Below are 11,492 nucleotides of genomic sequence, written 5' to 3'. Positions count from 1 at the left end.
GTGGTGACATACCTGTATACCCACATGACTGCTGCAGCCAATCACTGGCCTTGGCAGTCTTATGCCATATACCACATAAGCCAGTAATTTGCTGCAGCAGTCACATGAGCATATGGACACATCACTGCTACAGCCATGTCAACAGGGACTGGAGGGGAGGAATGGAGCAGTGACGGGAATGAATGAATAAATGGGTAAGTATTGTCTCATAGTTTTATTGTGTTGAACCCCACTTTCTTTCAATCTTCGAAGATGGAGAACCCATTGAATTCTTTATTAAGCTACCTTTTGCCCCTACATATACATAATATTGTCTGATTCTGTACTGAACACACGCAACACAGATCATCTGTTATATGACTCAGGCCTCTTTCACACTACAGTATTTTGCGTTCCGTATACGGTCCGTTTTTTGCGTTCCGTATACGGTCCGTATACGGAACCATTCATTTCAATGGTTCCGCAAAAAAACGGAATGTGTTCCGTATGCATTCCGTTTCCGTATTTCCGTTTTTCCGTTCCGTTGAAAAGATAGAACATGTCCTATATTTGGCCGCAAATCACAGTCCGTGGCTCCATTCAAGTCAATGGGTCCGCAAAAAAAACGGAACACATACGGAAATGCATCCGTATGTCTTCCGTATCCGTTCCGTTTTTTGCGGAAGCATCTATTGAAAATGTTATGCCCAGCCCAATTTTTAATATTAAATTACTGTATACTGTATTTGCCATACGGAAAAACGGAACGGAACAACGGAACGGAAACGGAACCACAACGGAAGCAAAAAACGGAACAACGGATCCGCGAAAAACGGAACGCAAAACACTGAATTCAACATACTGTAGTGTGAAAGAGGCCTCACTGCTACATGTCTCTAGCTACAAATCTAACAAACCATGACCCCATTAACTGCCTGAATAAAGTACAATTAAATGTACTTTATTCAGGCAGTTAATAGTGTTATACACCTTAGTACGCCAATTAGTTATCAATCTAACAGTTAATCAAACCATGACACCAGCCTCCAATATGCATTTACCATTGCAGGCCTTGCATTCAGTCCCTGTTATACCGTATGTGTAATTGTGCACCTTCTGAAAACTGCTGCTCTGGAACTATTCACAAGTGCAGCGGTTTTGCTTCTGCTCGCAGTAGCGCTTTACATGCAATTATCCTATGTTCATAATCTAAGAGATCACATTCCTTACCCATTATGTCTTGTACTGAAGACCTTGGAAGTTGTTGAATGATTATATATCACCTTCTTAGGGTGCTTTCACACGTTGCAGAAATTTCTGCTACTGAAAATTAGTTCCAGTCACTGGAATGAGGCTTGCTGAAATCCATGTGCTTGTTGCCTCACTCAAATGAATGGAACTGATTTTCAGTTCCAGAAATTTCTGCCACAAAACCCTCAGCATGTAAAAAGGCACCCTAACACCTTCAGGTGATTTGTGAAATAACAATTTTCCTAAAAAGTCCTACTGCTCTTATTAAACTGCCCATTATTGGGTCTTTGGCTGAGTAATTTTGTATATAAATGTATGCAGCATCAACATATATATTTTTTTAATTAAAACTACAGGTGAAACTTAGAATATCGTACAAAAGTCCATTTATTTCAGTAATGCTAATTAAAAGGAATTGCATTAATGCAGCTTAAAATTGTAATTTTGTGAAAAGGTTCAATATGCTAGGCTCAAAGTGTCACACTCTAGTCAGCCAATTAATCCATACCCCCTGAGCAAAGGGTAGCTCAAAATTGTGACTTTGGGGTTTCATAAACTGTAAGCCATAATCATCCAAATTATAACAAATAAAGGCTTGACATATCTCACTTTGCATGTAATGAGTCTCATATGTTAGTTTCACCTTTTAAGTTGCTTGACTGAAATAAATGAACTTTGCACCATATTCTAATTTTTCGAATTTCACCTGTATTGTTGACATAGTCCACTGGCCTACTTCACCTGAATTTAGCTTGTGCAAGATTCTTTCAGGCACTACCACATTCCAAGCACATGCAAAAGCCTCATTGATATAGCCGCAGAAGTAATGCAAGCTAAAACCTTTGGGCAGATTTATTATCCTGTCAAAATGTAGACAATGTAAACTAGACAATAAACTGGGGGGCTCAGGCTGAATGATAAATCTGGTACTGGGATAGGGTCTTTTGTCTAACTTTATACTAACTATTAGTTTACTTTGCAACAAAATGTGGACAATTTTTGTGCAAACTGTTGCGTCTTGGTATCCCCTCTTTTTCCCATTGGTGAGTTAGGTGCAGTGGATTTTTCTGGATGCACCAAATTTTGCTGCACTTTACGACAAGGTTGACAATCACATTAGTAAACATGGGTGAGTGATGTGGGGATAATTTAGTGCATCATGGATGCACAGTTTATATTGGAGACTCATGCTGCAATCTGTGCAATATGAACTTAATGTGTGAATGAACTCTTACTGACAAATGATATTCCTCCTGACTCCTCCATACACGTACAAGCTTTGCTCAGATGAACATACATATGTTTTAAAAGGAGAGGGGGAAGCAAACAGCTGCTGTCGACACTTATCTCCCCTGAAGACAAGCATATATTCAACAAGTCCAACTGTCATAATGGGATAGCAGCAGGCATGGGTGCTACATCACTAACTTAGCTTCTGCCCATGGCCGACTGCCAGACTACTGTGTGCCATGCTGTAGGCTGCTAGGTCACTTTCTGTATGTGTATTAGTGTCTATTTATTGAACCTCTCCCTGCAGCAATGCAGGGGTTAATTACCCCTTTTGCTCTGTGTTCTGCTGTTTGACTAATAATCTCATCAGCTCTACTAAATAGGCCTGCCCCTTTTCGCCCTTGGCTGAGCAATCCTTTAGATTTGTTTTGGTTTCACTTGCCTGCTGGGACCTAAAAAAGAGCTATAATTCATTTGTCTGTATGTGTACTGACTTCTGCCTGTTCCCTGACCCTCTCAAGCCTGACCTATGCTTGTTTACCATACTGACCCTAAGCCCTACCCTGACTTCTGGGCTGTACATACTTTGCATGTCCTGACCATGCATATTGCCTGATCCCTTGGTGCTTGGCACCGGTTTCTCTGACCCCAGTTGGTTAACAGCAAACCACACCAGGACTATGACAAGAGGTAGCGGCCTGGTGGCTAGGGGTTAAAGGGTGAAAACCCAGGTGACTTCTAGGATAATTCCCTCAAGATTAGCCCAAAGTCAAAACGGTTGGTTGGCACACTGGGTCCTCATTCACTGCCCGTAACCAGGGCCATCTTTAATGCGGGGAAAAAGGGGCAGCTGCCCCAGGCGTAGTTGCTCCTGGGGGGCCCAAGGCAGCTGCCTCTGAGCACCGCTGGCCACTGGTGACGTAGGGGTGGCGGCAGAGCACAGAGAGATGAGCGTTTCCATTGTGCAAGTTCTCATCTTTATAGTCATCAGTATCGCTGTCCTCAGGACAGCGATACAGATGGTAGTGCTGCCGTGGGGCAGAGGAGGGAGAGGCGTCTCCCTTCCCTGTTCCTCTGATAGGCTGCAGACCTAGCGCCTGCAGCCTATCAGAGGCTGCTTGAGTCATACAGTGCGGGACACAGGCCAGAAGAGGCCTGCATCGCATCGCTGCCAGCCTGATGGAGGTAAGTATAAGTGTTTATATTTTTTATATGGTACTACTCCTGGCACATGATTGGGGGGGCATCTATGGGGGCACCTGTTACTGGCACGATTGGGGGGCATCTATGGGGGGACCTGTTACTGGCACATGATTGCACAAATATTTAGACAGCACTCCTTAAGTCCTCAGAGTGCCTGATTAAGGGCGATTGTTAGCCCGAAACGTTGCAACTGATATACCACTTACTCCGGCTGAAATAATATGAAGTGAAATAAAACTATTAATTATCATCACTTAAGGAGTGCTGTCTAAATATTTGTGTGATACCTACAGTTCTTGAGGTGGAGCTACAGAACACAACCCGAACGTGCACCCACCCTTGCCTTTTATTGAAAAGAGTGCTGTGGCCTATTTACTTGAAAAGACTGGCACATGATTGGGGGGCATCTATGGGGCACCTGTTACTGGCTTATGATTGGGGGGCATCTATGGGGGCACTTGTTACTGGCACATGATTGGGGGCATCTATGAGGGCACCTGTTACTGGCACATGATTGGGGGGGCATCAATGGGGGCATTTGTTACTGGCACATGATTGGGGGCATCTATGTGGGCATTTGTTACTGGCACATGATTCGGAGCATCTATGGGGCACTTGTTATTGGCACATGATTGGGGGCATCTATGGGGCACTTGTTATTGGCACATGATTGGTGGACATCTATGGGGTACTTGTTACTGGCACATGATTGGTGGCATCTATGGGGCACTTGTTACTGGCACATGATTGGGGGCATCAATGGGGGCAATTGTTATTGGCACATGATTGGGGGGCATTTATGGGGGCACTTGTTACTGGCACATGATTGGGGGTATCAATGGGGGCAATTGTTATTGGCACATGATTGGGGGGCATTTATGGGTGCACTTGTTACTGGCACATGATTGGGGGCATCAATGGGGGCAATTGTTATTGGCACATGATTTAGGGGCATCTATGGGGGCATTTGTTACCGGCACATGATTGGGGGCATCTATGGGGCACTTGTTATTGGCACATGATTGATAGACATCTATGGGGGTACTTGTTACTGGCACATTATTGGGGGGCATCTATGGGGGCACTTGTTACAGGCACATGATTGGAAGGCACTGTGGGGGCATCTATGGAGGCACTTCTTACTGGCACATCATTGGGAGCACTATGGGGGCATCTACTGAGGCCACAGAGAAGGGGTATTTTATATGGGGGAAGGGGGGAGAGGAACACTATGGGGGCTTCTACTGAGGCCACATAGAAGGGGTATTTTATATGGGGGGCTCTGTATAGGGGTATTTTATACTGTGGCACATTATAGTGGGTACTATGGGGAAGGGGAGAGGAGTACCATGGGCTCATCTATGGGTGGAACTAAGAAGGGGTATTTTATACTTGCAAATTATGGGGGACACTGAGAGCATCTACTGGGGCACTATACAGTTGCAAGAAAAAGTATGTGAAACCTTTGGAATTATATGGATTTCTGCACAAATTGGTCATAAAATGTGATCTGATCTTCATCTAAGTCACAACAATAGACAATCACAGTCTGCTTAAACTAATAACATACAAATAATTAAATGTTACCATATTTTTATTGAACACACCATGTAAACATTCACAGTGCAGGTGGAAAAATTATGTGAACCGTTGGATTTAATAACTGGTTGAACCTCCTTTGGCAGCAATAACTTCCACCAAACGTTTCCTGTAGTTGCAGATCAGACGTGCACAACGGTCAGGAGTAATTCTCGACCATTCCTCTTAACAGAACTGTTTCAGTTCAGCAATATTCTTTGGATGTCTGGTGTGAATCGCTTTCTTGAGGTCATGCCACAGCATCTCAATCGGGTTGAGACTGACTAGGCCACTGAAGAAGGCGTTTTTTTTTCTGTTTAAGCCATTCTGTTGTTGATTTACTTCTATGCTTTGGGTTGTTGTCCTGTTGCAACACCCATCTTCTGTTGAGCTTCAGCTGGTGGACAGATGGCCTTAAGTTCTTCTGCAAAATGTCTTGATAAACTTGGGAATTCATTTTTCCTTTGATGATAGCAATCGGTCCAGGCCCTGACGCAGCAAAGCAGCCCCAAACCATGAAGCCCCCACCACCATACTTCACAGTTGGGATAAGGTTTTGATGTTGGTGTGCTGTGCCTCTTTTTCTCCACACATAGTGTTGTGTGTTTCTTCCAAACAACTTAACTTTGGTTTCATCTGTCCACAGAATATTTTGCCAGTAATGCTGTGGAACATCCAGGTGCTCTTGTGCAAACTGTAAACGTGCAGCAATGTTTTTTTTGGACAGCAGTGAGTGGCTTCCTCTGTGGTACCCTCCCATGAAATTCATTCTTTTTTACTGTTTTACGTATCGTAGATTTGCTAACAGGGATGTTAGCATATGCCAGAGACTCTTGTAAGTCTTTAGCTGACACTCTAGGATTCTTCTTCACCTCATTGAGCAGTCTGCGCTGTGCTCTTGCAGTCATCTTTACAGGACGGCCACTCCTAGGGAGAGTAGCAGCAGTGCTGAACTTTCTCCATTTATAGACAATTTGTCTTACTGTGGACTGATGAACAGCAAGGCTTTTGAAGATACTTTTATAACCCTTTCCAGCTTTATGCAAGTCAACAGTTCTTAATCGTAGGTCTTCTGAGAGCTCTTTTGTGCGAGGCATTATTCACATCAGGCAATGCTTCTTGTGAAAAGCAAACCCAGAACTGATGTGTGTTTTTTATAGGTCAGGGCAGGTGTAACCAACACCTCCAATCTCATCTCATTGATTGGACTCCAGTTGGCTGACACCTCACTCCAATTAGCTCTTGGAGATGTCATTAGTCTAGGTGTTCACATACTTTTTCCACCTGCACTGTGAATGCTTACATGGTGTGTTCAAGAAAAACATGGTAACATTTAATTCTTTGTGTGTTATTAGTTTAAGCAGACTGTGATTGCCTATTGGGCAATATCATTCCAAAGAATTCACATACTTTTTCTTGCAACTGTATATAGGGCATTTTATACTGGTACATTATGGGGGCACTAGGGAGAAGGGGGGAGGGGAGCACTATGGGGCATTTACTGGGGGCACTATATAGGGGTATTTTATACTGGCACATTATGGGGGCACTATGGGGACATTAGCTCAACTGGGGGCATTAAAAGGGGATATAATTTGCACTGGCATTATAAGGAGAATTATTACTACTGGGGGGGAATTATGATGGGCTTTATTACTACTGGGGGTCTATGGGGAACATGATTACTAGTATAGGCACTATGAGACCATTATTACTTCTGGGGCACAGTGAGGACATGTTGGGTGCACTGTAGGAGCACTATTACTACCAGCTGTGCTCTAGCAGAGAATTATTCCTATTGGTGGGACTTTTGGGAGCACTATTACTGTGGGGGCACCTTGGCACAGTATCAGCTTACCACAATTATTTTAGGGGGACGTTATGTTTACATTATTAATGTCAGGGGCACTATTTGCTGGGCGCATTTATTTTAGGGCACTGTGTACCAATAATTATTGAACGGCACTATCTGCATGGTACTACTATTATCAGGGGGTTTATCTGTTTCTGCAGTATAGTATTGGGGAGCACAGCGGCACAGTATTGGGGGTGGTAGGATGATTGATCCAGAAGATGGGAGGATGATGGAAAAGTAGTAAACTAAGATTTTGTTTGCACATTGTAAAAAAAAAAAAAAAAAAGTAATCTGCAAAATACTATATATTTGTGTCAGAAGTTGTGCTTTTTTAATTTTTAGAATAATGATACAGCCATTTTATTTGATACTTTTATAATGATTATATATTTTTTTCTCTATATTAAGGGACACTATAGTCACCAGAACCACAATAGCTAAACGTAGTAGTTCTGGTGTCTATTTTTTTAATGTAAACACTGCCTTTTCAGAAAAGGCAGTATTTACATTACTGCCAAGGTACACCTCTAGTGGCCACTCATCAATATTAAAGTTTACTACTCTACGAGGTTTGTGTTTTTTTGTGTGTGTGTTGTGGTAGAGGGCGTGATTGCATGCTAGGGTGTGGAAAGGCAGGATCCAGTAGGCCCAAGTAAATTCTTGCCCAGGGTACAATCAATATTAAAGACGGCCCTGCCCGTAACACCAACCTTTTTTTTACCCAACTATCCAAAATACGTAGGTTGGGTAACAGTTAATAGGGCTCCAACACACATTAGATGGTCTGACATTCCCACTAAAATCAGTGGGATTTGGCCCACATTAATCTAATGTGTATGGTCAGCCTTATGATAAATGGGTCCAGGACAGCTAGGCTTCAAATTAGAGTGAGTGCAGTCTTGTACTGCAGTAAAAGAACACAATTAGTGGTCACTGACCAGTGCTGTAGATTATTATAAATAATGAAGAAAATAAATATGCTTCTGCAACCGTTTTATACATAATTGCTTCCAATTATACAGTAATTCTGAAAGAACCTATATCTGTCTTTCTGAATGTATAAAATATTAAGTCATCCATGCAAATGCTTCTTTGCATTTATTATTGTCTTCCTTAATATATAGCACCATTATATCATCTCCAGTGGTGTCTACAATTTAATTCTCTTATCTTAGGCACACATACGTATTCTAATGATAGTAAAGCCAATTTAATTGCCAAAAGGTATTCGTAACGTGGGAGGGCATGAACACAGAGAGAACATTTACGCTCTAGTCAGAATGAAACACATGGCCTCGGCTCTGCAAAGCAGTAATGCCAACCACAGGCGGTCCATGCAGCCAAATCCTACTGTCAACACATTTTTAAGGAAAATTTATTAGTGCAATAGGTCTTTAACACGTATAAATAACCAAATTTTGTGTAATAAAAACATTTCATAGTAAATCATTATGGATAGATAAAAACATAAGAAAATGAGGGAGGACAGATGAGATTCAAAGTAAGGCTACATTAATACCTCTGTTTTGAAGATCCGGCAGCCTGGTCCGGCGCAAATGCCAGCTGTTGGCAGGACAAAAAAACAAAACAAATAAAAAACACTGCATTTAACGGTCTGTCTGGCCAAAACCCAGCAATTATGCTGGAAATCGGTCGAATCACTGACAGGTCCCATTGCAGTCAATCGGGGTCTGGCGGGGAAGTAGAGGGATTGGCGACGATTGATCCGTGAGATCCGTCAGGCTGCTCAGTGACGTAACAGCCTGATAGAGCTACAAATAAAGATGTGAACGAGGCTTAAAGGGATACTCCACCTTCACAATACTGATGGACTGTCTTTAGGATAGGCCATCAACATCAGATCGGTGGGGGGTCCAGCTGCATTAATGCAGAAAGCATCGGTCTTGATAAATCTCCCTCAATGTTTTCAGTGCACTGTGACCGGGGCCTCTCAGTTTGGTGCACCAATGCTCTACAAGTGACGGCACACAGCACCTTCCCCTCTTGTTTGATTAACAGTCCCTGACATTTCAAAGCTGGTAGCAATGATGCAGAGGAATCCAGGAGCAACCCTATTTGCATTTAAAAAAAAAAGTATTTCTTAGGATCAGAGGACCAGGTTTTCACAAGAATGGTATGGTTATCATTTGTGGCACCTACTCTACATGACAGTATGGTGACTTTGAAACTGACTTTAAACATTTATCACATTTCTACAGGATATGTCAAAAATGTTTAATAGGCATTTGCCCCACCTCTATCAGCCCCTGTCTACTATCAGAAGAATGGGGATCACATAGGTGGGGCATGCACTTATCAGGCATATAAAGAGTAACTAAACTTTTAATGATTTTTTTTTTTTAAATGTCTCTAATGCCCTAATAATAATTTTCCTAATGTATTTTATTTATGGATTTTGTATTTTTACAGGAGATATTCCCCCTAAAGCGCAGATTTCCTGTGCACTTTAAATTCACTATTCTCCACATCGCTGGTTTGTCAGGGGTGTACGGAGTATGGACTGTGCACTCTATCAATGGGACCGCAGCGCAGGGAGTACAGGCAGGGGCGCATATTGATGATCCTGCCTGAGCCCCCCGGGGTTTACTAAATGCCGGCATAGCACATGGGTACCCTGTAACCATGTGCTATGTCAGGATTAGCTGAGAGGAGTGGCTCTTGCCTTTGCCTGCTTCTCTAAGCTAAGAGTCCTGCGTATAAGCATTTAGCTTAGCGAAGCAGGCAAAGGCAGGAGCCCGCTCCGCTCAGCTCAGCTAATACTGGTACACATGGTTACAGGGTACCCATGTGCTAAGCCAGCATTTAGTAAACCTCGGGGGGCACAGGCAGAAGCAGAGATGCGTTCTCCTGCCCAAACTCCGTTCTCTGCTGCCCCATTCACAAAGTGTACAGTTTGTACTCCGTACACCGCCGAGAAGTCAGTGGTGTGGAGAAAAGTAAATTAAAAGGACAAAGGAAATCTACGCTTTAGAAAGGAATATCTGTAGTAAAAATACAAAATCCATAAATAAAATACATTAGAAATAATATTATTAGGGACATTTAAGAAAATTATAGAAATATGGAGGGGCACTCACTAAATGGGAATTATGGTACGCAAGAATAATATTTAATGCATTCGCTCCAATTACACTTGACTAAAATACATATAATAAAATACATATAAAAAGAAACTGAGGGTGTATGAACCGGACACCTCGGGAGTGGTAAAGTAATACAGTTGCAGTGTAACTAACCAACTCATTCCAACCGAATTATATTTACTAACACGGCTTACCGTTATTGAGTCGGGCCTCTACAGCCATACTGCCATTGAGTCGGGCTGTGCACATTGAAACTGCCGGTGATTTTAGCACTAGTCCGGACTTATTAATTGAAATAGACACTACTTGATCCAGGGCACACATCCATTACAGTTCCTTTGGGACTATCCCATCATTTGTGCCTACTATTGGAGTTTTTTAACCGCATGAGTTTTTTTATATGTATTTTAGTCAAGTGTAATTGGAGCGAATGCATTAAATATTATTATTGTGTACCATAATTCCCATTTAGTGAGTGCCCCTCCATATTTCTATACTTTTCTCATTTCTTGGTACGGGCGAATCCAGGAGGTGTGCACCCGTTTTGTTGTTTTCATTAGGTGAGCCACCGCTATATATTATTAACCCACATTTAAGAAAATCATTAAAAGTTTAGTTACTCTTTAAAGGGGTTATCCAAGTTCTCCAAAAGCCCCCCCATGTGACGGGCCCCTTACAGGTAATATACTTACCCGCTCCCGGCGCCACTCCTGGTCCCCGCACCGCAACTTCTCCCTGTACATGGGTGAAAACATCCTGTGTCGGGGGAGAGCAGCCAATAGCAGGCGAGGACAAAACGAGCCTCCCTATATCGTAGGAGGGTCTCAATTGACAGGAGGCGTGGCAACAAAAGTAGGGGGATGTCAGCAATACTATGGTGCAAAATACCGTACAATATATTGCCCCAAAAGCTGTCCTTCTGAGTTGGCCATCCAATAGAGGCCATTTTCTCTCCTCCTCTTCCAGTTGTCTCTGATTAAGATACGGAGAAGGGGGCTTAGGAGGTTTGATGCGGGACATAGCTGAATTCAGGAGGACTTGTCGCTGGCTAGGTACATGCATACCTGATTCTCACAGAGTACATTACCACTGATAGCTTATTATGTACCCAGCCAGCGGCAGAGATGGGGGCTGGGCATCAGCCCACTGGTAAATTTCCCTGTAAGGTCTATGGCCAATCCACCCTGTATATACAGTTTATACTCTATTCTGTGGACATGTTTACGATGGGACTTTTTTAATTAACTAAAACCAGACTCAAAAACATTTACTTTTTGCTCATCTGTTTTGAT

Source organism: Bufo gargarizans, chromosome 2, assembly GCF_014858855.1.
Source record: "Bufo gargarizans isolate SCDJY-AF-19 chromosome 2, ASM1485885v1, whole genome shotgun sequence".
Classification (NCBI taxonomy): Eukaryota; Metazoa; Chordata; class Amphibia; order Anura; family Bufonidae; genus Bufo; species Bufo gargarizans.
This window is presented reverse-complemented; position numbering follows the sequence as displayed.